This window comes from Heterocephalus glaber, unplaced genomic scaffold, assembly GCF_053883595.1.
Source record: "Heterocephalus glaber isolate CG9 unplaced genomic scaffold, H.glaber_assembly_v1.0 deba00000942, whole genome shotgun sequence".
In the NCBI taxonomy this organism is placed as follows: domain Eukaryota; kingdom Metazoa; phylum Chordata; class Mammalia; order Rodentia; family Bathyergidae; genus Heterocephalus; species Heterocephalus glaber.
In genome coordinates, this window is record NW_028258174.1 from 3,329,455 (window position 1) to 3,354,438 (window position 24,984).

The 24,984-nt window shown below is 40.4% G+C and overlaps 1 long non-coding RNA gene and 1 pseudogene across 1 annotated transcript in view; one reads left to right on the forward strand and one right to left on the reverse strand.

Annotated features, from left to right (window-relative positions):
- Positions 1–11,142, reverse strand: part of LOC147828703 (uncharacterized) — a 30,503-nt gene extending 19,361 nt beyond the window's left edge. Inside the window, exons 1-3 of the long non-coding RNA XR_015450338.1 lie at positions 10,986–11,142; positions 6,064–6,159; positions 2,268–2,351 (exon numbers count right to left, since the gene is read on the reverse strand). This is a non-coding gene — a long non-coding RNA (uncharacterized LOC147828703). The remainder of the gene's footprint in view (positions 1–2,267; positions 2,352–6,063; positions 6,160–10,985) is intronic.
- A 906-nt stretch (positions 11,143–12,048) lies between these two features.
- LOC147828704 (U6 spliceosomal RNA) lies at positions 12,049–12,162 on the forward strand (annotated as a pseudogene).
- Positions 12,163–24,984: the final 12,822 nt, after the last annotated feature.

A 24,984-nucleotide genomic window follows, 5' to 3' on the forward strand; every position in this document is an offset into this window, starting at 1 on the left:
CCTTTTAATCCTTATTTACACTTTCAGTTTCTCACACTAGAGAAATTATTCGGTATTTACACATGTGTGTCCTATTTATTTCACTTAAGAGTATGGCCTCAATATGCATCCATTTAGCTATAAATGACCCTAGTTTCTCATTCTTTATGGCTGAGTAGTATGCCATTTTATAAAAAAACCCCACATCTTCTTTATCCAGTTTCCAGTTGATGGGCACTTGGGCTGTTTCCAAGCTTTAGCTATTACAACCTGTTCCTCTATAAACATGGGTGCACATATATGGTTGTGGTATGATTCTTTTAATTCTTTTGGGAAGATCCCCAGCAGGGGAATAGCTGGGTCAAATGGGACCTCCAGCCCTAGTTGTTTGAGGTATCTCCATACTGATTTCCACAGTGGTTGCACTAGTCTGCACTCCCACAAACAATGGAGAAGGGTTCCTTTCTCCCCACACCCCCGCCAGCATTTGTTATTGGTTGATTTCTTGATAGCAGCCATTCTTTGTGGGGTGAGGTGGAATCTCAGTGTTGTTTTCATCTGCATCTCTCGAATGACCAGTGATGTACATTTTTTCATATGTTTATTTGCTGCTTTTACTTCTTTGTCTGAGAAATGTCTGTTCATTTCAGATGCCCATTTTTGAATTGGGTCTTTGAATTTGGGGGGTCTGATTTTGTTCAGTTCTTTGTATATTCTAGATAGTAGTCCTTTGTCTGAGGTACAGCTGCTAAAATTTTTTCCCACATTGTAGGTTGTCTCTTAGGTCTGTTGGCAGTTTCTCTTGCTATGCAGAAGCTTTTTAATAAGATGAAATCCCAGTTGTTGATTCTTTCTGCTAGTTCCCGTGCTATTGAGGTTTTATTCGTAAAGTCTTTTCCTATGCCAATGTCTTCAAGAGTTCTACCTAACTTACCTTCCAGTAGTTTAGTGTTTCTGTCTTAATATTTTGATCTTTAATCCACTTTGATCTCATTTTAGTGCATGGTGATAGGTATGGGTCTAGTTTTAATCTTTGGCAGGTTGAAATCCAGTTTTTCCAACACCATTTATTAAATAGGCTACCTTTCCTCCAATGAGGGTGGTTGGCTCCTTTGTCAAAGATGAGGTGGCTAAGTATGTCTGAAGTTGTTTCTGCATCTTCTAATCTGTTCCACTGATCCTTGGGGCTGTTTCTTTCCCAGTACCATGCTGTTTTTATCACAGTAGCTTTGTAGTATAGCTTCAAGTTGCATATTTTGATACCCCCAGCCATGTCTCTGTTGCCCAGGATTGCTTTTGCTATTCTAGGTCTCTTCTGGTTCCAAATGAATTTTATATTGTTTTCTCTAGTTCTGTGAAGTATATTTTTGGAATTTCAATTGGCATTGCATTGAATCTATATAGTAGTTTTGGAAGTATGGCCATTTTCACTATATTGGTTCTTCCTACCCAGGAACAAAGGAAATCTTTCCATCTTCTTATATCCTTCTTGATCTCCTTTTTCAGGGTGCTGTAGTTTTCAGTGTAGAGATCTTTTGCTTCCTTTGTTAGATTGATTCCTAGATATTTCATTTTTTGGGATGCTATTGTTTCCCTAATTTCTCTCTCAGTGAGTCTGCTTTTTGTGTATAAGAAGGCTATTGTTTTTTGAGTGTTGACCTTGTATCCAGCTATTCTACTGAATCTGTCAATTAAGTCTAGAAGTCTTTTGGCTGAGTTTTTTGGGTCTTCTATGTAAAGTATTGTATCGTATCATCAGCAAATAATGACAGTTTAACTTCTTCCTTTCCTATCTTTATTCCTTTCATTTCTTTCTCTTTTCTAATTGCTGTGGCTGATGTTTCCAGAACAATATTGAATAGGAGTGGTGATAGTGGGCATCCTTGTCTTGTTCCTGATTTTAGTGTGAAGGATTTCAGTTTGTGACCATTTAGTATGATATTGGCTGTTGGTTTTTCATAGATAGCCTTAATCAGGTTGAGATAAACACCTTCCATGGACAGGGCCTTCTTGATAGATTAAGGGCTAAAGTCCCCTGGCCAAGTCAACAGTGAATTTCAAACCACTTAGAGGTGAAATGGAATTTCACCTTCTAAATTAACAGAAGGTACACTTGGAGCATTAAACTGGCCTCATTTAGCACACAGACTTATTCTTGCATATTGAAGGGATCTAGAAACATTGGGTAATAAGCAAGGATTTCAGAAAGATCTCCTTAGAGTGATACAGTATTTTGATATGGTGGTTTGATATAAAGAAATTTCTAAGCCAGACCAAGAAACACATACCTGTAATCGCAGCACTCTGAGAGACAGAGGCAGGAGGATCATAAATTCAAACCCCAACTGGTCAGTGTAGTGACTTGCAAGCACCTATCAAAGAGGAGGGGGCAGCTGAGGCTATAGCTTAGTATGAGGGCCCCTGGGTTCAATCCCCAGGCAGATGGCAGCATTTTGTACTCTGTTCTTCTCCTTGCTTTTGTCTCTAAATAATGGAGTGTGGAGATAGGCAGTGCTACCTTTTTCTTGGGCACATACCAGTATAATCTTCCCTTGCATGGACAGAGCATGATGTTCGGATCAGCTCTTTACAAAGAACCTTGTGTTTGCAATCTTTTGCTATTAGGGGCAATGCTTATATATAGCCTATCTATAGAATAAATTTCTATAGGTGTAATTACTGGATCAGATTGTATGTAGACTTTCAAAACTGTGAATTAGTTTAATTATCCAAAAATATTTAAAAATGTAACTAATACTGTAGTATGCCCAGCATTATTACATCTAGACAAAGAAAATCACATTTAATTTGGTAGGCATCAAAGCAAAATTTCACTAACTCATGGGTTATATATTAATTATTTGGAATAAAGTGGTTATATGATTTTGTTTTAAGATCTGGAAGCCTATATTCAGGTGTTGCTAGGATTGTAAATATATTCCATCTAGTGGCCTCAGCTTCGTCCAAAGGGAATTGTTTTTGTAACCATCACCAGTGTGTTCCCAGATATAGTTCTTTAGTGTGTTTTTGGAAGTACCCAGGACTGGCTTGGGAAGGTTTGTGGCCTGGAAAAAAGGCCTGAATTATCTACCAGATAACTGTGTGGACAGGCAATATCTACTGTATGTAGCCTGTCAGACAAGTAATGACGTTGCAGGGATTAGTTTTATTCTTTATAAAACAGAATGAGCTTTCAGTTTTATTCTTATCTTTTAAATTGAGGGTGTATGTGTTTGTATAAATTCCATCATGCTTTCTTATACTTCATACAAGGATCTTGGTGCTGTTGTCCTGACCTGGAAGCCTAGTTCTCTCTGTGCCCCTCTCATGCTCAGAGTGTGTGCCTTTGTTTTGCAAATTGCATATACAGCTAAGATTTTCTACTTTTCCTTTGAATCATGATTGTCATATTTAACACAGCCTCATTACTTTTAGCTGTTATTTGTGTAGATGGCTCTCAAGGCTTTTAAATTTACTTAATTAAAATTCTAGACTGATATGATTCCAGTGGGTTACATTAGTCCCACCCTTACCTTCCTCAGTTTTCTTACAGCATTTTTCTTTGCAAGAGCTCTTAGTGAAGACAATGACATCTTAGCAGACAGCCTAACTCATAATTCATTACTATAAAAATATTAAAATAATTAAGTGTTCATTCCCAAGCACAATGAGATTAAATTCAGGTTGATATTTATGCCATGTTTCACTGCTCCAAGGATGTAACTAACTTATCCTTAAAATGAAAAGGGGAAAGCTATAGTTTCTAGAGATTTCCTATCTGTCTTTTATTTGTTTTTCCTTTGAACTGGAATTATTCCATCAGTTAACCACTAAGTTTGATTGTATAATCCCACTGTTGAATAGAAGCGAATGAAGGCTATGCAGTATCTTTTCCCTTATACCAAGGATGTAGTTAAGATTAACACAACACAATTCACTGTCTAGGCATGCATGTATTGCCACGCATGGCCAGATCTCTTGTGCCTCTATGTCTTCCCTTCCCTTAGTGACAGAAAACCCATTGGACTCTAGTGAAAGCCCAGCTCTGGCAGCCATTGGCCCTAGCGCCCTATCTCCTGCCTTTCAGTGGGGAGAGGCTGGCTGGGAGGTGACTAATCCGGGGGTTTGTATCCAGGAGAACATGGCCCAGTTAGCTATTTAAATCCAACAAGGATGATGTAAGCAAGCGGGGGTGAAAGGGTTAGGAAAAAGGCGAGAGGAAAGGAGAAATCTTGTCAGGCTGCATTATTTACGGTGAGGTGGGCTGAGGCTAAGCAGAGACCAACACACCCGCCACCTGTGCACTGAGCCAAGCTCCTGAGCACCTCCTTGCTGCCTCCTCACCCTTGAGAAAGGAAGGAATGGTCACAGAAACTCATCTGGTGCTGAAGTGTGTGGGGTTAGGGTATGATTTAATTTATATACATACATACATACATACATACATACATACACGTATGTGTATTTTACTGGCAGAGCAGGTCTCTACTTAGATAAACACACAAAACCTGCTCTGCTTTGCAAAGTACTGGAATGCCATAGGAAGGCTGGGCTGTCCCGCCAGTGCTGATGAGAGTAATAACCATTTACACTACCTCTCTGGAAGTCTGTGGTCCCAATAATGCCAGTGAAACTTTACAAAAGAGTTCTCAGTTTGGAGGCTGTTTCACAGCACCAGCAAATATTCTGGCTCAGGAAATAATGCTAAATACACTTGAAAAATGCAAGATGGGCTTGACACAGCATTAACACAGGATATGTGACAGGAAGCGGTATGGTGAGTGGTGATAACGGTCCCTGTGGCCAGACTGAGAGCCGTTTTCACACCCCAGACCGGGTCCCTGCTGCAGGAGTAGGCTCAGTGCACTGAGCAGAGAGCCTGATGGCTCTGCAGGGTGAGGGCAGAAATCTGGCTGTGCTACTGAGGGGACGGGGTGGGGTGGCCCGCAGGCCAGGAGGTAGGAGGGGGAGCCCCCTGAGAACACTGTCTCACCAGCCAGAACTCAACAGGGCACCTGGACACTTGGGAAATGTTTCAGGTTTCTTTGGTTTTGGCTCACACCTATTTATTTGGTTTGGTTTTGCTCACACCTATTTTTCCAAAGGGCCTGCTGTGGACAGCGCTGGCTTTGGGACAAGAAAGGCTGCAGCATTTGTCCTTCATGTCTCTTGGGGAGAGTCATGCAATGCCACATACACAGGTGCTCAGTGGGAATTAGCTGGAAAGGACAATACCGATTACTGTTAATGTCAGGGTAAGTTAATGAAGCCATGGGGCCTATTTCTGAGCAAATCCACCCCGTGCTGTGGAACCTGTGGCTGATCTGCATAGAAGGTGGCTTTTCTTCTGGATGGCATGGCCTTGGTGGCAGGGAAGAATTTTTCTTCATAGCAATGTGCTCCTGAATTGCAATGTTGATTAGAAATCCATTTTTATTTGCCACTCTTAAACATTCTGAGCATGTGAAAAGGAGCTTTTCAACCCTGAATGCTTGTGTGTTGGAGTACTTAGGGCAAGACCCTCTCTTAGATCATTAGCAAGCTCCTGGTGCCATGGCATTGTTCCAAGCTTCAGCCCCCCACTGTTCCCACAGCTCTGTTCCTAAAGATTAACTACCATTCATTCTGTACCTCTCGCCTTAGAGACAAGAGGGGAAAACTTGATGATAATATGGATTTAAGGTGATTATTACACTTGGTTTGTGTTTCTCTTGCAATAATCTTCCTTTAAGGAGTATGAAGGGAGCAATTAATACCTATTTGCCATTTTGTTTCGTTAATGTTATTGCTGCTGTAATTTTAATTAGCATAGGAAAGCAGAACTATTCATACTCCTTTGATCAATAAGTTCACATGAATTCTGCAGGGTTCACCAGATTATTTAAATGGTACAAAAGGACAACACAGGCAAGGAAGGGACTGCAAAGGTGCTAACTTCACAATACTGCAAATCAAGGAACAGTAGCTCGTCTTTCTTGAGCACTTTATTTTGAGCATAGAAAAATAAAATATCTTTATCTGTAGGTAGATATGATTCCTGCTTCAAGGTGCTTAACATCTAGTGAAAGAAACAGACATATATACCTGTTATTCTGAGATGAGGCAGATTGTGATGAAGCCAATGCTATGAGAGTGCTGAAGAAATGTGGTTCATTGTGGGGTGAAGCCTCTGAGTTGGACCTAGAAGAACAAGGAGGATCTCAATGGCAGAGTTCCATTGCAACTGTATAGCTACCAGGGATCGAACTCAGGTCCTTGCGCTTGCAAGGCAGGCGGCTGGGCCACTGAGCTAAATCCCTGGCCCCATCCAAGTATTTTTTAACAATATTCATTCTACAATTTTTATTGAGCACCTACCAAGTGCCAGGTACTAATGGTAGAGAAGTGAACTATAAAATCAAATATTATATAATATTTATATTATATAATAATATGTTTATATTATACAATAATATCAAAATTTATAGTATTTATATTATATAATAATATCAAAATTTATAGTATTTATATTATATAAAAATATCAAAATCTACCTTTAAGCAGTTTATATTGTATGATGGTAGGCAGATATTAACCAATAACTAAGCAGAAAAGACACAAAGTATATGCTGTTGTGATAGAGAAAAATAAAACAAGGAAGAGGGAAAGGGACAGGGTAAGTCAAGGAAGCCTTTGCTCAGGATATGACAGTGGAGCATAATATCTTTGGCCAGCACAAGATATTTGTGAATGCTGGAAGAATCATCCAAATGGGTGGAACAGAAAGGGTAGAGGCCTTGAAATGGAAACAGGACTTCATTTAGAGGAAAAGCAAGAAGGGCAGGTTGGCTGGAGCAGAATGAGTAAGGGGATCAGTGGTAGAAGAGTTCAGAGAAGTAATGAGAAGTAGTGGGAGGGAAGCGGACATAAGACCCATTAACAGGCTACTGAAAGAAGTCCACCTTTTATTCAGTTGATGGGAGGCTGCTGAAATCTGATTAGCAGAGTAAGAAAATCTGACTTATAATTTAAACTGACCAGTCTGGTGACTATCTTGGGAATAGACTGGCAAAAGGCAAAGATAGAAGCTGGGAGGACAGAAAGGAGGTTATTACAATGATAAAAGATGGATGGTTTAGGCTGATGTGGTATCAGTGGAATAAGTCAGGTACTAGATTTATTTTACAAGTGCAAAACAAACATAATATGCTCATAGATTTGTTGTGGCACATTAAATAAAGAGAGGAGTCAAGGATAACTCCATGGTTTTTGGCATTAGCAACTAGGAGTGTGGAGTTGCTGAGGAAGGAAGACTTCAGGTGCAGCAGCAGTGGGTAGAAGATAAGGATTCAGGTTTAGACACAATAACATTGTGATGCCCTGAAACACGCAAGTGCAGATGCTGAGTGGTTGGAAATGTGAGTTTGCAGCTTGGTGGAATGATTCAGGCTGGATACATGACATTGAGGATCTCAACATATAGGTAGCATTTAAGTTACAAAAAAGGACAGGATCACCTAGGGAGTAAATGCAGGGGGAAAGGAGTCTGGATTTTGAGCCTCAGGGCCCCCAACATTTAGAGCAAAAGAGAGAAAGAGCAACCACCAGTGATGAATGAGCGACTGACTCATCAGCAAGGGATGGGAACCAGGGGTCACTAGAGTTCCAAACATAAGTAAGGAAAGTGTTCCTAGGAAAAGGCTTGCAACTTCTGGGCCATGTGAAATGGGAACTGAGACTGTCCATTGGATTCAGCCAGGTAGAGGTCATTGGTACCTAGAAAAGCAGTGTAGTGAATGGAGAGGAGTGGGTGGAAAAGGCCGACTGACTGGGGTTCCAAAGAGAACTTAAAGAGGGGAATTGGAGATGAGTTTAAACAACCTATTGGGGAGAATTTTGCTGCAAAAGAGATTAGGAAAATGGAATGGTAGCTAGAGAGAAATATGAGTCCAAGAAATTATTTTTTTTCTCTTGTTTTTAGATGGGATAAATTCCAGTGGTCAATATGCGAATGCAAAGAACCTATTGGGGGTGGGGGGAGAGAGAGAAAGAGAAAGAGGATGCAGGTTAAATAAAGAGAATGTTTGATGTTTGGTGATATGGACTTGTATAGGTGAAAGGAAATAGGATTATATTACACAGATGGAGAGAGTGGCCTTAAGTCAAGTCTAAGCTCATAGTTCAGAGAAATAGAAGGGGAAGGCAGAGTTACTAGATATGGATGCAGGCAACTTGGCAGGTATATGTGGGTGGTATGGGTGTCTGTTTTCTACTAATGTCTTCTTTTTTCTCTGAGGAAGCAAGATTATCAGCTGAAAGAGAGGGTGGAAAAAGGGATTATAAAATTTGAGAATGGAGGAAAGGTATGAATTAGTAACCCAGGGGAGGGAGAGGGTAGATGGTTTACAGTAGTGATAGAAAACCTTTTAGAGTTTTCAATGATACAAAGAGCCTGCTGCTGCATAGTGGAATAGGTTTGCCACCACTGGTTTATAGAGTACCAGGCCAGCCTTTAAAGATGCCCAAGTTCAGTGGCCACAAAATCTGGTGAAATGAGCAGCAGGGCTATACATTACACTCCACACTGGGGGTGCAGTTTCAGCATGAGTAAGGAGGTGGATTTAATAACACAGAAGCTGAAGAAGCAAATTGAAAGGATAAGGAAGGCTTGGGGTCAAGATGTGGGTAGGATATGGAGTTGGAAAAGAATTGTGAAGGAAAGCTGAAGTATGATGGTTAGGGTGGAATGTCAACTTTACTGACTTTGAGACCTGCCTAGGGGATTGATAGAGAGCACTTGGGTCTGGGTGGGTCATGTAGGTGTGGTCTTGGGAACCATATTTGGTTCCTCACCCCTTCTTCTCTGGTACTGTTCCCCTACTGTGCTTTCTAACTGCTGTAAACTAAGTAATTTTGCTTCACCATGCTCTTCCACCATGATGTTCCCACCTTGGAGCCTGTACTGAATTTCCTGAAACTGTGAACTTAATCAAACCTCTCTTCCTTTAAGTTGTGTGTTTCAGGTATTGTGTCCCAGTGATGAGAAACCTGACCAAAAAAAAGGGTACCAGGAATGGGGTCATTGCTGTGACAGTGCCTGACCATAGCATAGAGAAGCCCTAGAATGGTATAAGCAGAGCTTGATGAATGATTTTTGTCAGAACTCCAAAAATGTGAAGGATGATAGGAATGAAGATAGTAAAGGCCAGGCTTATGAGGTTTCAGTTGAGAACAAAGACTACCTGGAAGTTGGACTAGAGGCTATGTATATTATACTCTGAAAATTTGTCTACATTTTGCCTATGTCCTGAGACTTTGTTGAAGACCGAGTTTAAGAACAGTGAACTAATTATTCTGATGCAGGAAATTTCAAAGCAGCCCAATATTCAGGATGTGGCATCAGTACTGCTGGATGCTTTTAACAAAATTTATACTGAGAATAGTGCAAGGGGGAGGCAGAGCAGAAAAATTTGAACAACTTATATTTTGGCCCAGAAGGAACCATATGTAAAGTTAGGGCTAAAAGAGGTATGGTTGCTAAGAGATTAGTACCATTAAAAAGAAGCCAAGTACTTTGTACAGGGACAAAAAGAAAGATGCCTTGAGGGCATCTCAGAAATCAGTAAGACTCCACCCATTGAAGGCTCAATAGTGCTGTAGCTATGGTTCAAGAGGACTTGGCTACTGCTGCCACTAACAGTAGACCTTGGCATTTTTTACTAATGCTGGTTTTACTGGCATGCAGAATGCAGAAGTTGTGGGATCAGGGATGCTTTCACCATGATTTCAAAGGAAGGTCTGGGAGGCCTGGCAAGGAACCTCTGAGAGAGCAGTGTGTGAAGCTATAGGAATGAAGCCAAAGGTTCAGTGAAGACCTCAGGAAGTTGGAGATGTCAAGAATGTGGAATGTCTACTGAGGAAAGCTTCAGCCCATGAGTGGAACTAGCCCAAGAGAGAGGCCATCTGTGCTGCAACTGGCAAACCCAGAGGGGTGGGGCCACCTAGGCCCTTTAGAACTCACATTTTACCACCATGTGTTCCGGGTGCCAAATATGGAAATATAGGACTTAAAATTTGTCCTGCTGGGTTTTAGTCTTGCTTTGGTCTGTTTATTTTCTGTGTCTTTATTCCTCCCTTTTGGAATGGGAATGTTTATCCTGTGCTATTATACCTTGGGGTTATATAACTTGTTTATTATTGTTACAGATATTTACAGCTAAATATTTGCTGTGAGTCTCAGAAGAGACTTTGACTTGGATGTTTGAAAAATGTTGGAATTCTTGAAACTTTGGGAAAAGTATTGTTGCATTTTGCATGGTATGTAGGATAGTTGTATCATGTTAGGTAGAATTATGACCTTATGTTTGTGCATTAAGTCTGGTTTAAAGAAATATGTTTGGGTATGAAATTGACAAGAGATAGGATGTGGTGATTAGGGTGGAATGTCAGCTTGATTGGCTTTCAGATCTACCCAGAGAAATGGTGGAAAACACTAATGGGTATATATGGGTGGATTGTGTTCCACTGTTCCCTTGGGTATTAAATCTTGTTCTCTCACTCCTTCATCTCTGGTACTGTTCCCCTTCTGTTTCCTGGAGTACCATGAACTAAACAGCTTTTCTTTGCCATACCCTTTCACCGTAAAGTTCCTACCTTGGAGCCTGCTAAACTTGTGTTGAATTCCTAAAACTTTGAGTTTAATTAAACCTCTCCTCCTTTAAGTTGTGGGTGTCAGGTATTGTGTCCCAGTAATAGGAAAACTGAGTACTATAGGGGGGCACTTATTTTGAGAAATGAAGGAAAAGGGAATTCATTAGTTTTCTACAGTTGCATAGCCCAACTTCTCCAAACTTGGCAGCTTAATACAACACCCATTTATTATTTGACAATCTCTGTGGGTCAGGAGTCTGGGCATTGCTTAGTGGTGCTTCACTTTCACAGTCTCTCACAAGGCTGCAATTGAGAAGTTGCCAAGCCTAGAGTCTCATCTGAGGCTCAACTGGGGAAGGATCCATTTCTAAGCTCACATGGTTGTCAGCAGGATTCAGTTCCTTGTGGGTTATCAGAATACAGGCCTTACTTCCCTGCTGCTCTTAGCTGGAGTCGGCTCCTAGTTCTTTGCCACAGAGGTCTCTATGGTAGATTATTTCATCAAGGCCAGCAAAGGAGAGAATGGATGGTCTGCTAGCAAAAAAGGAAGTCACAATCTTATGTAACAATACCACAGGAATAGTACTGTATTAGGTTTCTATTACTGTAATAATATTATATTTCTATTACTGTAATAAGTATTAGAGATAAATCAACTTGTGAAGAGAAAAGGTTGACTTTGGCTTATAGTTTTGGAGGTTTCAGTCTATAGTCAGTTGGCCCCATTGCTTCTTGGCCAGTGGTGAGCAAAATTCCCCACATCATGGTAGGGATGTGTAGTCAAGCAAACAGCCACTCATCTCATGTCTGGGATGTAAAGAGAAGAATGGAAGATGCTAGGGATCCCTAATTCCCTTGAGGGCAAAGCCTCAATGACCTAAAACTCTGTTATACACTTCACCTCTTAAAGGTTCCAAAACAATTCCCAACAGTTCCATGATATGGGGACCAAGCCATGTTCTATGTTTAGAAGCAAGTCACAGGATCCACACACACTGAAGGGAGGAGGTCCCACAAGGATGCAAATCACAGAAGGTAGGCTAGGTGGGAGCCATTTTATTTTATTTTTAAAATTGATTTTATTGGCACATTTTAGGTATACAATATAATGACATTCATCATTGGAAATATGCACCTTTACATAATCTCTCTTGGCTATTATTTTTTCCCCATTCCCCGGCCCTCCCTTCAACCCTTCCATCCCTCCTTATTTACAAAGATTTTGTTTCTATTTTTTCATTTTCTCATATTAATTCCATTCCCTTCTTTCCTTTCCCCTACCCCTGCCACTTCCCCTTCACCTTTGCCCCTTTTCTTCCTATTTCACATTATCTATTATACCTTTTTGTCCTTATTTACACTTTCGGTTTCTCACACTAGAGAAACTATTCAGTATTTACACATGTGTGTTCTATTTATTTCATTTAAGAGTATCGCCTCATGCTTGCTTCAGCAGCACATATACTAAAATTGGAAGGATACAGAGAAGATTAGCATGGCCCCTGCACAAGGATGATACGTAAATTCATGAAGGGTGAAGGGTTCCTTTTTTTTTTAGCTCAGTGATTCTGCCACCTGCCTTGCAAACACAAGGTCCCGAGTTCAATCCCGAGTACTCCCCCCCCAAAAAAAGAGTACCTCCTCATTATGCATCCATTTAGCTATAAATATCTCTAATTTCTCCTTTTTTATGACTGAGTTTTTATTTTAAAAACCCCACATTTTCTTTATCCAGTCTCCAGTTCATGGGCATTTTGGCTGTTTCCAAGTGTTAGCTATTACAAACTGCGCTGCTATGAACATGGGTGCACATATATCACTGTGGTATGATCCTTTTAATTCTTAGGGGAAGATACCCAGCAGGGGAATAGCTGGGTCAAATGGGACTTCCAGTCCTAATTCTTTGAGGTATCTCCACACTGATTTCCACAGTAGTTGCACCGGTCTACACTCCCACCAGCAGTGGAGCAGGGTTCCTCTTTCCCAACAGCCCCACCAGTGTTTGTTATTGGTTGATTTCATGATAACAGCCATTCTTTCTGGGGTGAGGTGGATTCTCAGCATTGTTTTCATTGGCACCTCTCGAATGGCCAGTGATTTGAACATTTTTTCATATGTTTATTTGCTATTTCTGTTTCTTTGTCCAAGAAATGTCTGTTCATTTCAGATGCCCATTTTTGGATTGGGTCTTTAAATTTGGGAGGTCTGATCTTTTTAAGTTCTTTATAGATTCTAGATAGTAGACCTTTGTCTGAGGAACAGCAGGTGAAAAAATTTTCCCACATTGTGGGTTGTCTCTTCAGTCTGTTGGTGGTTTCTCTTGCTGTGCAGAAGCTTTTTAATAAGAAGAGATCCCACTTGTTGATTGTTTGTGCTAGTTCACAGGCAACTGAGGTTTTGTTCATAAAATATTTTCCTACTCCAATGTCTTCAAGAGTTCTACCTAACCTCTGTTCCAGCCGGTTCAGCATTTCTGTTTTAATATTTACATCTTTAATCCATTTCGATTTTAGTTTAGTGTGTGGTGAGAGATAGAAGTCTAGTTTTAATCTTTGGCAAGTTGAGACCCAATTTCACCAGCACCATTTATTAGAGAGGCTATCTTTCCTCCAGTGAGGGTGTTTGGCTCCTTTGTCGAAGGTGAGGTGGCTGAGTGTGTCTGGAGTTGTTTCTGCATCTTCTAATCTATTCCCCTTGTCTTCTGGTCTGTTTCTTTGCCAGTACCATGCTGTTTTTGTCACAGTAGCTTTGTAGTATAGTTTCAAGTTGGGGACTGTAATCCCCCCTGCCATGTCTCTGTTACCTAGAATTGCTTTTGCTATTCTGGGTCTCTTCTTGTTCCAAATGAATTTTGAATTGTTTTCTCAAGGTCCATGAAGTATGCTGCTGGGATTTTAATGCTGCTTGGGATTGTATTGAATCTGTATAGCAGTTTTGGTAGTATGGCCATTTTCACTCTGTTGATCCTTCCTACCCAGGAGCAGGGGATGTCTTTCCATTTTCTGATATCATCTTCAATCTCTCTTTTCAGAGTGCTATAGTTTTCAGAGAAGAGGTCTTTGATTTCTTTCGTTAGGTTGATTCCTAGGCACTTCAGTTTTTTGGATGCTATTGTGAAAGGAATTGTTTGCCCTATTTCTCTCTCAGTGAGTCTGCTGTTCGTGTAGAGGAAAGCTATTGATTTTTGTGTGTTGCTCTTGTATCCAGCTACTTTACTGAATTTGCTTATAAAGTCCAGAAGACTTTTGGTGGAGTTCTTGGGGTCTTCTATATAGGGTACCATGTGATCTGCAAATAATGACAGTTTGAGTTCTTCATTTCCTATCTTTATTCCTTTTATTTCTTTCTCCTGTCTAATTGCCATGGCTAATGTTTCCAAAACTATATTGAACAGGAATGGTGATAGTGGACATCCTTGTCTTGCTCCTGATTTTAGTGTGAAGGATTTCAGTTTTTGATCATTTAGTATGATACTGGCTGTTGGTTTTTTGTAGATGGCTTTTATCAGATTGAGGTAGAGACCGTCTATTCCAATTTTTTTGTAGGGTTTTTATCATACATGCATGTTGGATTTTGTCAAATGCTTTTTCTGCATCTATTGAGATGATCACACGTTTTTTGTCCTTGGCTCTATTGATATAGTGTATTATATTGATTGATTTGGGTATGTTGAACCATCCCTGCATTCCTGGGATGAATCCCACTTGGTCAGGGTGTATGATCTTCTTGATGATCTTCTGCATTCTAGTTTCCAGTATCTTATTAAGGAATTTTGCATCTATGTTCATTAGTGAGATTGGCCAGCCTATGGTTCTCTTTTTCGGTTGGATCTTTCTGTGCTTTGGGGATCAAGGTGATGCTTGCTTCCAGGAATGAATTTGGGAGTATTGCTTCCCTTTCAATTTCATGGAAGAGTTTAAACAGGAGTGGCAGTAGTTCCTCTCTGAATATCTTGTAGAATTCAGCGGTGAAGCCATCAGGACCCGGGCTTTTCTTAGTTGGTAGGTTTTTAATTACGTTTTCAATTTCATTGATTGATATTGGGTTGTTTAGAACTTTTAGGTCTTCTTTGTTCAACTTTGGTAATTCATATGTATCTAGGAATCTGTCCATTTCTTCTTTGTTTTCCATCTTCTTGGCGTATAGGTTCTTGAAGTAGGTATTGACAATCCTCTGGATTTCTGCTGGGTCCATTATAATTTCATCCTTTTCATTCCTAATTGCATGGATTTGGGCCTTTTCTTTCCTTTTTCTGATAAGGTTGGCTAAGGGTTTGTCAATTTTGTTTATTCTTTCGAAGAACCAACTCTTGGCTTCATTGATTTTTTGTTATCATTCTCTTAGTCTCCATTGCACTGATTTCTGCTCGGATCTTCATAATTTCTTCCCTTGTATGAGCTTTGGGTTTGTCCTGCTCTCCTTTTTCTAGAAACTGGAGGTTCAGCATCAGGTTGTTTAATTGGGCTCAGTCTGTTTTCCTAATATGAGTATTCACTGCTATGAATTTCCTTTGTAAGACTGCTTTCATTGTGTTCCATAGATTCTGATATGTTGTATTGTCATTGTCATTTAATTGTAGGAATTGTCTGATTTCTTCTTTAATTTCCTCTGTGACCCGTTGGTTATTCAGAAATGTGTTGTTCAATTTCCATATGTTTATGAAATTTTTGCGGTTTCTTTTGCTATTGACCTCCAATTTCATTGCACTATGGTCTGATAACGTACAGGGGATAACTTCAATTCCTTTGCACTTACTTAAACATGTTCTCTGAGCGAGTATGTGGTCTATTTTGGAGAACGACCCTTGTCCAGCTGAAAAGAATGTGTATTCCAATTTTGTGGCGTGAAAAACTCTGTAAACATCTGTTAAGTTCATTTGTTCAAGAGTTTGATTGAGTTCTAGTATTTTGTTGCTCATTTTTTGTCTAGTTGATCTATCTATTTGTGACAGTGGGGTACTGAGGTCCCCCACTACAATTGTATTAGTGCTTATTTGATTTTTCATGACTGTTAGTATTTGCTTTATATAGTTGGGTGCACTAGTGTTTGGTGCATAGATATTTATGATTGTCATCTCTTCCTCTTGGATTGCGCCCTTTAAAAGGATGTGATGTCCTTCTTTGTCTCTCTTAATCAGTGTTGGTTTGAAATCCACTTGATCTGCAAAGAGGATAGCTACTCCTGCTTTTTTTCGGGTTCCTGTCACATGGAGTATTGTTTTCCACCCTTTCACTTTCAGTCTGTGAGTTTCTTTTTGGATTAAGTGTGTTTCTTGTGTGGAGCATATTGTTGGATCTTGCTTCTTTTTTTCTTCTTTGGTAAAAGTTAATTTTATTCATATAGGCCAGCAATGAACAGTAAGAGTGTGAAGTTTTTGGGGTTTTTTTTGGTACCGGGGATTGAACTTGGGTCCTTGCGCTTGCGCAGCAGGTGGTGAAAACACTGAGCTAAATCCCCAGCCCTGGATCTTGCTTCTTGACCTATTCTGCCAGTCTATTTCTTTTGATTGTTGAATTGAGACCATTAATATTGATGGTTATAAATGGTACATATTGACTTATCGTTGTTATGACTTTTTCTGTTTGTTGGATTCTCCCCCTTTGTGTTTAATTTCTTGTCGTGCCTGATGGATTCATTCTGCTGGGCTTCCTGGGGTTGTGATCCTTGTTGTCTTCTCCTAGGATATTGTCTAAAATTTTTTGGAGTGCTGGTTTGGTATTCATGAAGTTCCTAAGGTGCTCTTTGTCATGAAAGTATTTTATTTCTCCATCAATTTTGAAAGATAGTTTTGCAGGGTACATCAATCTGGGTTGGAAGCTGTTTTCTGTTAGGCCTTGGAATATGTCACTCCAAGCTCTTCTTGCCTTGAGGGTTTGCATTGAGAAGTCTGCTGTGATTCTGATGGGCTTTCCTTTGTATGTGATTTGTTTCTTTTCTCTAACTGCTTGTAGGATTTTGTTCTTCTGTTAGGATTCTGGAATCTTAACAATTATATGCCTATGTGTAGATTTTTTTTGATCAAGGCTAGCTGGAGTCCTATCTTCTTCACTTATCTGTATGTCAAGTTCTTTTCCCCTGCTTGGGAAGATTTCTGCCATCACTTCTGTGAACAGTTTTTTATGTCATCTGCACCCTCTCCTAATTCTTCATCGATTCAGATCAGTCTCATGTTATTCTTCTTTGCATTGTCTAGCAGCTGCTGGATTGATTTCTTGTGGTCCCTTACAATTTTAAAGAAATTTTTCTTTTCCTGGTCACTAATTGCAATCTTTTTTTCTATATCTGAAATTCTGTCCTCACATTGGCTTATTCTGCTGTGTAGACTTTCAGTGAAGGTTTTCATCTCCTGGAAATCTGTTTGCATCTGTTTTATGGATTCCATTTGTTTCCTCTGTTGGGATTCCCTCATGTTCCTCAGCTCCTCTATTTTTTATCTGTGTCCTCTCTAGATTTATTAATCATGTCTTGCATTTGCGCACAATCTCTGCTCTTATCTGAGAAATTATTTCTGATTTCATTTTTTCCAAATCCTTTTTTGTTGCCAGTTCAGAGAGTCCAGGTGGTTGAGTATCAGAGTGTTCCATCTCATTACCCTTTGGGGTTGCTTTAGGTGATCTGGAGATCTAGTTTTGAGACTTGTTTGTGTTTCTTCTCCTTTCAATGGGTGGGGCGTGTCAGGGAAGCAGTCTGTGCTGCTGGTGCCCACGTGGCTCACCTCCTCGGTGCTGGGTGCAGCTCTGGTCCTTGGCACTGGGGGCAGTGGTACAGGGACCCAGAGGGCTCCTCCTCAGCGCTGGGGGCAGCTCTTGGGAGCCATTTTATATTCTGCCTGCCACAAAGAAAAATGGGTGAATTCACAGGTTTTGGGTAGAAAGAAGGATAAGTGAGGGAGCAAGGCACAATAGATGGTCTGTCTCCTAATGAGAAAGGAGATGGGGTCATTTCTTGAGAAATCAAGGGCATAAATGAATAGTACAATGAGGAAAATGTGATGAGGAGTCATCCATGGGTAAAGTAGGAGGTTTCTATATAGCACTAAGCTGAGAGGTCTCACAGATTTGAAAGTGTGGGTTTGCTGTTGGGCCAATTATTGGGAATGTACTTTGTTCCAGTAATAGATAATGCCCTGATTTCAGTCAGAAAACAAATGAGGGAGAGACTGGCCTGAGTTGGAGGATGGGTGGGAAAAATGAAAGATGAGGGTCAAGAATGTCTATGGTGCTTGTTTTAAAAAATCCCAGTAACTTAGTCATTTTTCTACTTCCTACTTCCACAGTTCTACTTTGCCAGCAAGTCTGAGTGTTCTGACTCTGCCTGGCTCTGTGAAGGCCAGAGTTCACTATGATGCAGTCAGGTTCTGGCAGAGCTTCTGAGTGACCCCACTGGGAGCACTGCAAAACAGACTCTCTTTCTGTGGAGCCAGAACCTCTTCATCCTCACCCCACAGCTGGAGGCCTCCAAGTCTCCTCTCTGCCTGCAAGTGCCACTTGGTGCTTCCTTAGGCTCTCATCGACCCTCTTCCTAGTTCTGAGACCTTCCTCACTTGTGGCCACCACCTTCATCTTTTACCATAGCCACAGTGTTTGTCAGGCTCCTTTTGGTGTTTAGCCTCTTTCCAGATATAGCTTAGAGTGAGTTATTCACCCAGTCAATAAATTGACCTGTAGTTCACAACTGGTTAAGCCATGAAAATGCTAGAGTAAGAGAATCCTAGAGAAGATACTGTGTTGCATTTGTCAAGAAAATTTGATTCTCAATTTCCAGGATGAATTGTTGTCTTTTTATTGACCACACCATCTCTTTAGTCCTCTAATTTCATCATCAAATAGGGCTAATCCTGCAAAAGAAGAGCATCCAGGGCTGGGGATTTAGCTCAGTGGTTCCAGCACCTGCCTCACAAGTGCAAGATCCTGAGTTCCATCCCCAGTACCAAAAAAAAACCAACAACAACAAAAAAACCCCAAATAAAATGTACACTTCCTCCTTTAAAAAAAAAGAAAAGAAAAGCATCCAATGGCCTTTGAAGGTCATCCTGTCCATCTTCCTTCCTTCAAGGAAGGATGGTACTTACAATAATAATCCAGTGTGAGAAGATTTCAGGAGGAGATCATAAGCCCATAGCTGCATGTAACTCTGATAAGTGAGAATTATTTTATTTTATTTTATTTTATTTTAATTTTTTGGTATGGGGGATCGAATTCGGGTCCTTGCACTTGCACAGCAGGCAGTGAAACCACTGAGCTAAATCCTCGGCCTGAGAAGTATTTTATTTAAAGCTTAGTGTCAATGTAAATGTTTCTTCCTTCAGAAAATTCTCAGAGAAAGATTGTTATTTCCTGCATGAATAGAGGTACATCAGGTCTCGTTCATTTGGCACCCAGAGCACCCAGACCACTCTGAGCTCAGAAAGCTTGTTCAATAAGCATTTACTGAATTGAAACAAGCCTAAGAGTGAGACATTAGCAAATATGAGTCATCCCTGAATGATTTCAAATAACAGAAAATTAGAAGAAATCCAGGTGCTGCTAATAAGATACCTAAACATCAATATGTGGCATCATGCTTCTATGTGGATTCTTTTGCAGTCTTCCTATAAGACTCTAAAAATACAGGCTCAGGAACTATTTTTAAGAAAAAAACATTGGTTTGAAACATTGGGTTTAAATACAGACAAACATAGAAAAGAAAACAGCAATTACCCATATTCCCACCATATAGAATTAAAATCTATTAACATTTTGGCAATTTCACTTGCAACTTTTTTGTTCAGTATTCTATCTTTAAAACCTACAGTAGTACAATTATGTGCTGGAAAATATGAAGTATGTATATGTGTGTATACAGTGAACTCACACACTTGTGATTCATTTGCCCTTTCCTAGAGTCTCTGTGTTGGAAGGGGCTATGCTATAAACTGCTGTGGCGATAATGGAATAATGAAGCCAAGATTTTACATGGCAATGTATAGATGTATTGCTCTAATAACATGTTTTTATAGCATGAAAACTGTGAGTAATGCAGAGACACAGTAAAAAACAAATCCTAACCTGACCCTCTGGCCTTTAGTCTTCAGATTTTTGCTCCAGAGACAACCAGCATTGCCAATTTCTGTGAATGTTTCCAGAAATATTATTTGCATACACAAACACACATTTTCTATTTTCCTACACAGATGGTAGCGTATGATATATCTTGTTTTGTCTTTACGCCTAGGGTTTTGGACATTTGGGAAGTGCTTCTTAACAGTAACCTTTCTAAATGTGCAGATTAGCCATCCTTTTCCTCCCTGGGCTTAGACAATTAACTTGGGGTGGTCAGACAATGTCTTCACTAGCTGAATGGGTCTTTTCAAATCACAAATTCCTCTGTCACTGCTAGACAGTCTGTACTTACTCATTGTAGTTAAACTTACTTAAAAATCTGCAAAAAAACCTGTATATTTTTGGTAGCTAAAGCAGAATCTTTCAGAACACAACAAAACCAAGCAGGAAAATTTGGGGCTCAGCTTAAAATACAGCTGGGCAAGCCCACACTTAGTTGCTGGAATAACAACCAGCTGGGAGGGCTAAATTTAACTCGAGCCTTAAATATGGTCAGTTCTGATGTCCACAACATGTGGAGAACTCTCTCCCAGCTTCCATGTTGGTGGACAGAAGGAAGAACAGTATTTGCCTAAAACGCTGACTTTGTGAAAACAGCCTCGTCAATCTGATGTGATTTAGTAGGCTGTAAAAGGCTTGATTTACAGCTGATCAATAGGCAAACATTATGATTTGTTGTTAGGGAAATGCAGATCCCAGGGACTGGAATGATGCCCAATAGTGGAAAAGACTACATAAATTATAATGTTAATTTTAAATTTTGATTTTTTTTTTTTAAAGGCCAGAAGTGGAAGTGGGTCCCACTCCAAAAGGAAAGTGAGAAGTAGGCAGAACCCATCTCCTCCAGTCAGCCCTCCTGGGAGCCGTCTGTGTAAGTGTGACCCTAGCTACCTTAGGGGTTGGATGCATGGGGTAGATGTCTCCCAGAGGAAGTCTTCTCTGAGTGAACAGAGGAGGCCCCAGAAGCACCTATGCACTGCACTTGGGGCTGTTGGGTCCACAATGTCACAGGCCTGGCTTTAACCCCCACTTTGGGTGTGGCTTCGAGGCAGGGCCTTAACCGCTGTCTAAGGAAGGCAGTAATATGCACCTCCCAGAGACAGAATCAGTGATAATAAATGAGACATTTTCTATAAAGCTCATAGAGACCTGGTGAGTAAAAGAAAGAAATATCTTTTGGTTGCAAAGTAGGTGGCTATGAGATTGCACCCTAAGAATTCTCATCTTGGACCAGGGATGTACAGTGCTGGCCCAGCATGTGTGAAGCCCTGGTTCAATCCCTAGCTCTGTACTTCACTGAAAGTACAAACAAAAACAAAAACAAACAAACCAGAATTCTCGTGCTTGGCTTGACCCCGTACCTATGCGGCATCCTGCACTTGAGATGTGCCCCAGTTTTGCTTTGTCTATTTATTAGGGTTTCAGTGCTTGAAATACCACTCCCTGATTTGGAGAGACATAGCTAAATGTGCCCAGAAGGTGAGAATCATTGGTAAATACAGAACCAATTTTAGTGCCTCTTTCAGGAGAATGGTGAAGAAACTTGCAGCCTAGTATTTGTTCCTTCTGTGATCACATCAGAAAGAAGAGACAGGCTGTGGGGACTGCCACTGGGGCTCTGGCATAGAAACAGCTGGTGGAGCTGGACTGACACCACCACAGTGAAGCCTGCCATCAGGGACTGAAGGAACATTGTTGGTTCATAAATGGGTTAATTTATATGACAAAAAAGGGGGGTGTTATGTGACCCATTGTTGCTTTCCTTGAACCAAAGTGCTTCAGGCACAGCTTATTCTATTCTGGACCCACTGAAGGTGAACAGGGCAACTCCCCACTTGGGATGACTTCCAGTTCTCTCTCTGTCACAGACTGTCTACTCTCCAATCCCCTTTCCGCTCTTCTGATCACTCACCTCATGGGAGCCTTCAGCCATGTTACCTTCAATTAGAAGGAAGGATGAAGTAACCAGCCTATTTCCCATGGATGCCCTCTGTCTTGCTTGTGTCATTAATTGGAATGAAAGGCATTTTCCCTCTTTAAAAGGGTTTTAAGCCTCAGTAGGGAAAAGTGGAGATGATCTGTTCTTGGGCCATCAGCATGGGTGTGTAAGTGTTCCTATGTCATGGGGCTGTGTAGTGATCTTGAGGCCCTTAGAGAAGCAGAAGCTAGGAAGCCAGAAGCCTGAGGGTCCCCTGCTTCCTCCAACAATGACAACCCACCAGGAATGGGGCCTGGTACTGAAGGAATAGTGCAAGGAGGACCTCCTGCCTTATTGAGCCTCTTTATATTCCCTTCCCAACCCAAAGATGCAACCATCTCCCTACACAAAGACAGTCATCTCCTTCCTGTCTCCTTCGGTCAGGGCTTGCCTTGCCTATTTAACCCAAGACCCCTAGATACATATGTTATCACACACCTGACAGTGTTTTAGTCATATTTAATGATTTCTTGGTACCAAACATCCTGGTCTTACTTCCTGTCCCTTCCTTCCCCTCCACATCCATGTTATTTTTATCTTTAGTAATAAAATATCTGCCAAGGAAATGTGTCATTTAAAATCATCCTTTTTGTTAATAGAGGTATTCATTTATGGAAAACTTGCAGCAGGCAGTTGAGGGACATAAAATATAGAATCAATAATATAATTAGAGCAAAAGCTTTGACTTTGTGAATAAGAATTCAAAAGAGAATTAGAAACATATTGTTTCCTTAACTTTTGACTCTGGAGAAATCAAGGGGACAATTTAATTTAAGAGCTGTTCCTGACAGGGAATTTGGTAGTGTCAGAAAAGCTACAAGTCAGAGGGAAAATTCAGTAAAATAAAAGGAAGTTGATTGTGTAACAATACTATTAAAATGTCAGCACCCTTCTTGGAGGTGGACCCAGGCAATCTAAATGAAAGCAAGGAGGTTAAAATGTCACATTGCTTAGCTAAGGGGAACTACACTCCAAAACATGCTATTTGACTTCTGGTTACTTCTCTGTATGATTCCAGCTATTTATGTGCCTCATAGAATCAAAACAAGGCCACAATGGCTCAAGAATAGACTGCTTCATCCTCAGCTTGTAGGAGTGTAAGTTGGAGCTTACACTTTTCATTCCACTTCTTTTTTTTTTTTCAATAGTTTCATGGTTTTGCTATAAACCCCCTAAAATCCTAATCTGAAACTAGCTGGTGTGTAAATAAAATTTTTAAATGTCTGCCATCAGATTAAGCACACCACTCTCCACTGAAAGCCCTCGGTGGCTCCCCCTTACAAGTAAACTTGAGAAAGGACACCTCTCCTGGAATTGAAGGGTGGCAGATTCCCAGAGCCTCATTGTTCTTTCCCACTGTTTTCCATATGAAAATGATGACCTCCTCAAATGCTTCCTCTGAGAAGCCTGCACCCATCTCAGTCCCCAAACCAGACCATCTCCTCTTCGGCTTTCACAGCAACTTGTCTTGGTGGTGTCCCTCTCATTTTGTCTCAAAATATTTCTACTTACTTGTTCCTTTAACCTCCCTACGTGTTCCATCTTCCAACCTTCACGCTGTAGGCTGTCAGAGGGCAAGCACTGGAGTTACCTGCATTTGTACCCCTGAAGTGCAAATAATACTTGGTCACAGATGAGACTTGATAAATGTATGTTCATTGATGATGGTCACAAACATTTTTTGTGAGGATACGTTCGAGAAATGTATGCTTAAACTATTCATAGAAGTTGTTTGTACAAGTTTTTTTCAGCCCTCAGGGGTAGAAGTTCACCACGTACCACATAAACCTACTGCTTAATCACTTTTCAGGACAAAAACCTCATTATTTTGGCAAATCAAAGAAACTTTGGCATGATGTTTCTGTAATTTTAACTTATATTCTTTTTAATTTTCATAAAATTAGAAGCTGGTTGACCCAAATTAGAATCAAAAAAGGCAAGGAGAGCAAAAACAACAATAAAGGAGACTCAATTTTGAGAAGTGCTGGGACCACTGGATACATTTAAAAATGCTTTTTACATTTAAAAGCCAGGCTCATGCTTCACTTCATAACTCATTTGACAAAGGATCTCAAATAGCTCTAGTTCTTGCCAAATAAAGATACGTACTCAGGTTATTCAAAGACAACCTAAAGAGGCCTTATTTATTACCCCCACCTATTTCCCAAAGGGGTTGAGTTGGCTTTATGCAAATACATACACTATATCAACTAAAAACAGACAAAGAGATGGAGCAAAGGGAAAACAACAGTAGAACAGTAATATAAAGACAAGGTAGTTGGTGTGCAGAAATTTATGCCAGAAATTCTTGAACTTCCCAGTTTGGCACTGGATTTTGTGTAACCAAGTAGAAGAAAGGAACATAATTGGCTATAAATTTCACAGTGTTTAAAAATTAAAACCTAGTTCCTTAGTGCCTGTATGCCAAAGATTGCACCCACATCTTAATGGTGCCCTTAATTGAGGGTTAATCTGGTGCTCCAGCTCTCTGTAAGTACAATGCCCATTCTTTTCCTGAGACAACCCAAGATCAGGGAAGAACCGCTCTCCATGGCATAGTTACACGCAAGATTTTCAGCAGTGGTTATGACAGTGAGAGAGTTGTTATCACAAAGACCCTGGAAAAGTCCAAAGAAGCACAACAATTCTTAACACCTCCTTCACAATTGACATCTTCCCTCTTTCTGCCCTTCAAAAATCATGATGTTATCTGGTGCCTAAAGCCCCATTCTGCTTCCTCCAGAGTCTTTTATCAAGTACCCTGGCTCTGCCATTGCCCTGCTCCCCCATAATAACCCCTTCCTCTATCAGATGGCTGTTAGAGGAAAGCCAAGTGAATAAAATCATTACTGCCATCATGGGCATGACTGATAGATAAGCCTCCCAGGAACAGACTTTATTTCTTAAGAGTGGCTTTTTAACCCACTTAAAACTCTAATTAACTGTCTAGAGGATTGATTGATTAATAGATTGTGTTAGAGAGTTTGAAACCATGGTACTTTCTTTGTCTCTCGTGAATGTCTTTAGTGACCACGTTCCCATCTGTCAAAGGCAAAGATCTACCTTCTAAAAGTGTATAACCACTGCTCTCATGTGAAACATACTAGAATCACTTAGGCCAGTTACATCTCAGAGATTCAGTTTTAGTTTATAAAGGGAAATAATGATAGGAGTCACTTTAGGACATTTGGATGTAAAAGTAACTGGCATATAGGGATACTTTCTATTCCCTCCTTTCTAATCACTTAGCCTCCCTCCTTCAAACCCCTATCAGGTGTAACAATTTGTCTTATGCTT